The sequence below is a fragment of the Colobus angolensis genome, unplaced genomic scaffold (assembly GCF_000951035.1).
Source record: "Colobus angolensis palliatus isolate OR3802 unplaced genomic scaffold, Cang.pa_1.0 Scaffold14, whole genome shotgun sequence".
Taxonomy (NCBI): Eukaryota; Metazoa; Chordata; class Mammalia; order Primates; family Cercopithecidae; genus Colobus; species Colobus angolensis.
Genome location: NW_012114488.1, coordinates 15,270,550 through 15,277,907, shown reverse-complemented (window position 1 = coordinate 15,277,907; position 7,358 = coordinate 15,270,550).

The following is a 7,358-nucleotide window of genomic DNA, read 5'->3' as shown; positions in this document are numbered from 1 at the left end:
AGGGGACATTTGGTAATGTCTAGAGACAATTTTGGGTGTCACAGTTGGGGGTGACAATGAGGGTGCTCCTGGCATCCACTGGGGAGGAGCCAGAGATACCGCTAAACATCCCACAGTAGACAGGACAGTCCCACAGGAAAGAATTCTCCAGCTCAAATGTCAACGTTGCTGAGCTTGAGAAACCCTGTGTTAGAGAAAGCAAAGTAAGTTTGGATTCACGGGATAAATGTGGCAACGAGGAGTTTGCATGGATTTTTACAGATTTGTGAATCTGCAGAGGTGGGGGGGTGGTTTGCATAGCTGTCTTTTTGCAAAGAGTTCACGGCACTCTGACCTGAACCTGGGGTACAGGTGGGAAGGAAAACCGTCCCATAGGAAGCACTACTTGGGGCAGGTACCTGAGATTTTTTCCAGAAGTCTGTAGTGATGATGGCTGGACAGGTGGAGCCCTCTTCACTGCTGGCCCAGGCAGGACCACACTGACGCTCCAGTCCTTTGAACACACCCATGTTTGGGGGCAAACCATGGGCTGAGACCCAAGCAGGGCTGAGACAGAAGCTTCATGTCTGTGATCTTGTGATTCCAGGTTGGACTAATCAGACTGTGGACCCAGAAAATCTGAGACAGTTCTCAGTTAATTTCAAAAGTTTATTTTGGCAAGGTTGAGGACATGCACCTGTGACAGCCTCAGGACGTACTGACAACATGTACCCAAGGTGATCGGGGCACAGCTTGGTTTTATGCATTTTAGGGAGACATGAGCCATCAATCAATAAATGTAGGAAGTACATTGGTTTGGTCTGGAAAGTGGGGACAACTCAAAGCAAAGGCAGGAAGACTCAAAGCAGGGAGGGGGCTTCGAGGTGACAGGTAGGGGGGAGACAAATGGTCACATTCTTTTGAGTTTCTGATTAGCCTTTTTGATCATTAAATTTGTTTTTCAGAATTTTGTAAACAACCTATACAATTTTAATCTTGATCATAAGATGTAACTTCCATAAGCGTTTTATAACCTTTATAACCTTTAGTAAGGAATTGGTTAACGTTTCAAGAAAACCTTGTTATTCTGACACAGGAGTTCATATGCTGGTCTTGCATCAGTGTGCCTTTGACATTAATGATTACAGAGAAACAACTTACTTTATCTCATAAAATTGGCCCTTATAATCTCACATGCCCACCTCTTTCATGATAGCTCCTGGGCCTTGAGGAGTTGAATGGCTTTAATTTCTGGCCCTGTATCTCAGGAATGTAGTTTATTTTGATTGGCATCATCTACAATGCCAATCAATAAAGATGAAGCTTTGACCAGGTGCGGTGGCTCACACCCTGTAATCCCAGCATTTTGGGAGGCCGAGGCGGGCAGATCACCTGAGGTTGGGAGTTCAAGACCAGCCTGACCAACGTGGAGAAACCTCATCTCTACTAAAAATACAAAATTAGCCAGGCATTGTGGCACATGACTGTAATCCTAGCTACTCAGGAGGCTGAGACAGGAGAATCGCTTGAACCCAGGAGGCGAAGGTCACAGCGAGCCAAGATGACACCATTGCACTCTGGCCTGGGCAACAAGAGTGAAACTCCATCTCAAAAATAAATAAATAAATAAGTAAGATGAAGCTTTAATTGCTATCAGTGTTTAAGATTTAGCAGGACTTGGTGTCCTTTATAGACCCAGGAGGCAAAGCCCTGTAACTTAATGTCACAAATACTTTAAAAGCACATACAGAAAGATACACAGATGTAATAACCTGAATTTAAAAAAAGTTTTAGTCTCAGTTTTTTCCTAAGCAAACCAAACTTAATAATAATAGCATAGAAATTATTTTGATAAAACATAAAATCTGTTAGGCCAGTTACCAAAGGGCAAAAGAAAAAACTTCTGTAGTATACAGAATACTATGTTGGAAGAAAACATTTCCTTTAGACCTTTAAGAAAACATGCCCTTTAAAAGGGGAGAGAAAGTTGAAAAACCTGGGATGCAATAAAAGTTGAACTTTGGGTTAAAAAAATTAATATCTCTTGTAATTTATTAAGAGTAAATCAACCCTTAAGAAAATCTCATTGTTCTGACCAATAATTTAGGGTATACGTGTTGTTTTTCTTACATCAAGCCTGATCTCTAGGAAGATCATTATAATTTCTCTTTTATTGTAAGCAATTTGATCATATAAAAGTTGTTTTTTTAAAATAAATCCTCTTACTGTGACTTATACAGACCATTTATGACATGCCCGGACTTTCTGGTTTGTACTGAACATCCTCTTTCTTAAACAACTAGTCATTTTATTTTAGGACTAAATTTACCATACAAGATTCTTTCTTATATGAAATTATTCCTGTTTGAGCTTTCCCTTTTTTTTTTTTTTTTTTTGAGATGGGTACTTACTCTGTCACCCAGGCTGGAGTGCAGTGGCACGATCTCGGCTCACTGCAGTCTCTGCCTCCTGGGTTCAAGCAATTCTCCTGCCTCAGCCTCCCCAAGTAGCTGGGACTACAGGTGTGCACCACCATGACTGGCTAACTTTTGTATTTTTAGTAGAGATGGGTTTTGCCTTGTTGGCCAGGCTGGTCTCGAACTCCTGACCTGAAGTGATCCATTCACTTCGGCCTCCCAAAGTGCTGGGATTACAGGCATGAGCCACCTTGCCTGGCCTAATATAACTTTAGATTCTAAATTATGATGAGTTTGTCTACAAGTATTTATCCCATTACATTTACCTAATTATTTTATTTTAATTGTTTTCCTAGATTATTTATGAAAGCTGCAATAGTCATGATTTAAAGTTTTGAAACCACCACTGGAAAATTATAACTGAGACAGTGAAAAAGATATGACCTAACTTGGTTCTATGACTTCATCTTGCTTCTAACCTCCAAGCTGTCCTTGTTCATTCCTGGACTCTGGGAGGAACTTAGTTTCGAGTTTAGCTTTCAAAGAAAGACAGTAACAGTCCTTTTCCAAAACAAACCTTCTTACTGCCTGTGGACTAGACTGCTTAAAGCCACAAGATTGAAGTTATGGTAATTTTACTAAATAATTCAAGATGTAGCTATTGTTTTAACCAATATTAATGTTTTATTTATTAAAGATTACACAAACAAGGATCATTCTGTCTTGTGCTGGGTTTATAGTTTTGTAACCCCTGTGCCAAATTTTGACACAGTATCCCTGCCAGTATTTGGGAGGGATAAGTATGAAATTGCTTGATTAATATATGCAAACAAAAATGTATGCTGGTAATTCTTAAGATAGTTCTAATATTACTTTATCAATAATTTTAAAACTAGCTTATTTATTAAATATTTTACCTAAGTCATATAAACTTGAAAAAGCATTTGACTAGTCTTTCCTTTTTCTGATAAAGTATTTAAGTGCTTTTATTTTTCCTCAAGCCAATTAATTAGAGCTCTTTTATATATTTTCAGTAGTGAAACATTGTGTACACAACACATAAATATAGGTGTATTAGACATGCCAATAGAAATACATCTTATAGATTCATAAAGAACCCCCATTTTTTCCTATCTTAAACTTTCAGGTTCTTGATAACCTGTTTCACAACCCTAGGCAGTTGTCAACTAAATAGCCTGAAATGGCCGGGCGCGGTGGCTCAAGCCTGTAATCCCAGCACTTTGGGAGGCCAAGACGGGCGGATCACGAGGTCAGGAGATCGAGACCATCCTGGCTAACACAGTGAAACCCCGTCTCTACTAAAAAATACAAAAAACTAGCTGGGCGAGGTGGCGGGCGCCTGTAGTCCCAGCTACTCGGGAGGCTGAGGCAGGAGAATGGCGTAAACCCAGGAGGCGGAGCTTGCAGTGAGCTGGGATCCGGCCACTGCACTCCAGCCTGGGTGACAGAGCGAGACTCCGTCTCAAAAAAAAAAAAAAAAAAAAAAAAGCTTGAAATTTGCATATTAAAGAAAACAACTCAGGTAAAAATCAAATAGCAAAATTTACATAAGGTACAGAGAGAAAAAGCCTGGTGGTGTTAGGGGAAGATTAAAGATGGATGATAATCAAACATAATATTATAGAAACGTATCATAGGTTTGTATAAGAAGACCAATTTTATTTAGATAGTGACTTTCTATCTTTTAACTGGATCTCTGGGTTCTGGGCAGAGCCTACGCTGAATCCTGGGTTTCCAAAAAGGGATAATTATTTTGAGGTTAGACTATGCGATGTTTTTACAGTGCATTTAAAAAAAATTTTTTTTAAGTGTAATATCAGTACTTTGGTAGGCTGAGGTGGGCGGATAACGAGGTCAGGAGTTCAAGGCCAGCCTTACCAACGTGGTGAAACCATGTCTCTACTAAAAATACAAAACTTAGCCAGGCGTGGTGGTGTGTGCCTGTAATCCCAGTTACTCAGGAGGCTGAGGCAGGAGAATTGCTTGAACCCGGGAAGCAGAGGTTGCAGTGAGCTGAGATCGCGCCACTGTACTCCAGCCTGGGCAACAGAGTGAGACTCCATCCCAAAAAAGAAAAAAATAGGACAAAGTCCTAGGAGAGAAAAAAGAAAAACAAAAACATGAAGGCCTTTTAAATACACACACACACACACACACACACACACACATCTTGGATGTTAGCTTTTAATTAAGTTGATTTTTAACCATTGAGCTTCTTTTAAAAAAATCTTTTTAAATCTCATACTATATTTCAGCTAGAACAAATTGCTGCCATTTCAGAAGTACCAATGTAGGACTTCCTGAGGCTTTGTCACAGGCACATCCTTAACCTTGGCAAAATAAACTTTCTAAATTGATTGAGGCCTGTCTAGGATACTTTGGGTTCACAAATTGGCAATGATGAAGGGATTGTAAGTGGAGGGACCCCTGACCTTTGACAAATCTCTGGTCGTTGCTTGGTACCAGCTGGAGCTATCCCTGTGGCTCAAACCAACAGGAAAATTTGCTGAGGCCGGGGCGCCCCCTCCCTCCAGAGTATCACTGTTCTCTCAAAATTTGGTCAAGTTCTAACGTTTATTTTGCAGTGCAAGTCCTTTTGTGGAGTTTTGCTTGCTTCCAACAATGAAGGCAAGTTTTCCTGCTTCCATGATGGTGGAAGGCAGGCAACTCCTTTCTGGACTTGCAGCTCACTTCCAACAGGCAAGGCAAGTTTGAGTTTTTCCCCTGTTTCTAGCATGGTAGAGAGCAGTCTTCAACCTGGGACCCATTCCTAGGTAAGTGGCTTTTTTTTTTTTTTTTTTATCTTGGAAATTCTTCTTATGACTAAAGTTAAGATTAACAACCAGCTTTACCTTTAGAGCGCCTTACCATTAGAGCGCTCAGTAATTGTATAAATTGGGCAATTGTTTGTTTTGCTTAACTCTTTTGTTGTTGTTATTTGTTTCTGTTTTGTTGTTGTTTGGTCTTTTTCCCATTGGGTTTGACCAACGCCATCCAACTTGATCAAATCCAAAGAAAAGTTTCAAATTATGGGGAACAAGGCCTCTGAATTGGCTACATTCCTGCAGCTGGAAAAGAAAGGAAAAAGAAAAAAACAGCGAGCAAAAGGGAAAAAAGGGAACGAGTTTTGATTTTGACTCTCCTAGGGGCTTTATTTCCGTAACAAGGCCACGTTTTTGCTAGCCAAGCCAGACTGAAAGAGCCATGGCTGTCGCCCCACACTGCAGTTCAGTAGCTTAGTTCTGCCCTTTTTTTTCACTACAACAGCTTGGGTTTGGTTCCTAAATCAAGTCCTTTTCGGTTTGATATTTGTGCTACTTTTGAAATATCAGCAGTTTGTCCCAGCTAAAATATGGTAATAAGATTTAAAAAATTTGTTTTAAGGAGCTCAGTGGTTAAAAGTCAGCTTAATTAAAAGCTAATATCCAAAGTGTGTGTGTGTGTGTGTGTGTGTGTGTGTATGTATTTAAAAGATCCTTTTTTTCCTCTCGTAGAACCTTGTTTTTACAAGAAAAGTTTTTTCCCTTTTTTGCTTCTCAGTCGACTGAAATCTGTTTTCTACATTAACTTTTGCAGCCTCTCGTTGCTCTTGACACATTGCTATATGAAAGACCTAAAACATTTACAGCCTGTGATTCCTTAAAGAAAACAGAGAAGGTATCAGACTCCCCTTTGGGGTGAAGCCTCTGTTTTTTATTTTGGAACCCTAAAAGTGTAAACAGACAAGTTCACCCCATGTCTTAAATTGCTTGCTTTGGTATTGCGTTACCTGATTTTCTTTTTTTTTTTTTTCCTGACTAAAATAGTTACTTCAGCAGAGGCTACTCTTGGGTGTTTTACTTAAGGAAGAGTGTAGTTTAGACACTTAGAGAAATGTCTTTATTAAAAAATAAGTGCACTGTAAAAGCATCATGTGTTCTAGTCTCATAAGAATTATCTGTTTTGGGAGACAGGATTCAGTGTGGGCTCTGCCCAGAGCTCAGAGATCCAGTTAAAAGATAGAGACTAAATTTAGAACTACCTATCTAAATTAAATTGGTCTCCTTATGCAATCCTGTGATAGATTTCTATAGTTTCATGTTTGATTTGGCATCTGTTCTTAATCTCTCTCTAGCACATCAGACTCTTTCCCTCTGTATTTTGAGATGTAAACTTTGACATCTGATTTTTTCCCCCTAAGAGCTGTTTCCTTAATATGCAAACTTAGGGCTACCTTGCTTACAATTGCCTATAAACCTAAAACAGGTGTAAAAAGTAAAGTAGAGGTTCCTCTTCAAAGACTTTCCTCCCTATCTAATTAGGAATAAATAGTAACTTCTCTTAGAAGCAAAATTTATTCAAAGACCTGTGCTAACATTCATAAATATCTGCTAGCCATAATAAAGAAATCAATGTTCTTTATGTTCTTAGCTCCGACAATTTAGCCTAAATTTTTCCCAGACAAGCTTATACTGGTCCAAGCAAGCATTAAGTCATCGCCTGTTCCTCTTCCTTATTTGAAGGTGTTTTTACCTTTCTCAGCATTCCACAAGCACTTAAATCCCTTATCAGAAGAAATGGAGACTTTAACACCCTCCTCCCGGGTTCAAGCGATTCTCCTGCCTCAGCCTCCCGAGTAGCTGGGATTACAGGCATGTGCCCTGCTAATTTTGTATTTTTAGTACAGACGGGGTTTCTCCATCTTGGTTAGGCTGGTCTCGAACTTTCAACCTCAGGTGATCCGTCCACCTTGGCCTCCCAAAATGCTAGGATTACAGGTGTGAGCCACTGTGCCTGGCCTTGGTCAAGTATTTTTATATTTCTCTCTGCTAGGTGTGAAAATTTGGCAGGAGGGTTATAAAGCTATGAACACAGTCCAGGCCGGGCGCGGTGGCTCAAGCCTGTAATCCCAGCACTTTGGGAGGCCAAGACGGGTGGATCACGAGGTCAGGAGATCGAGAC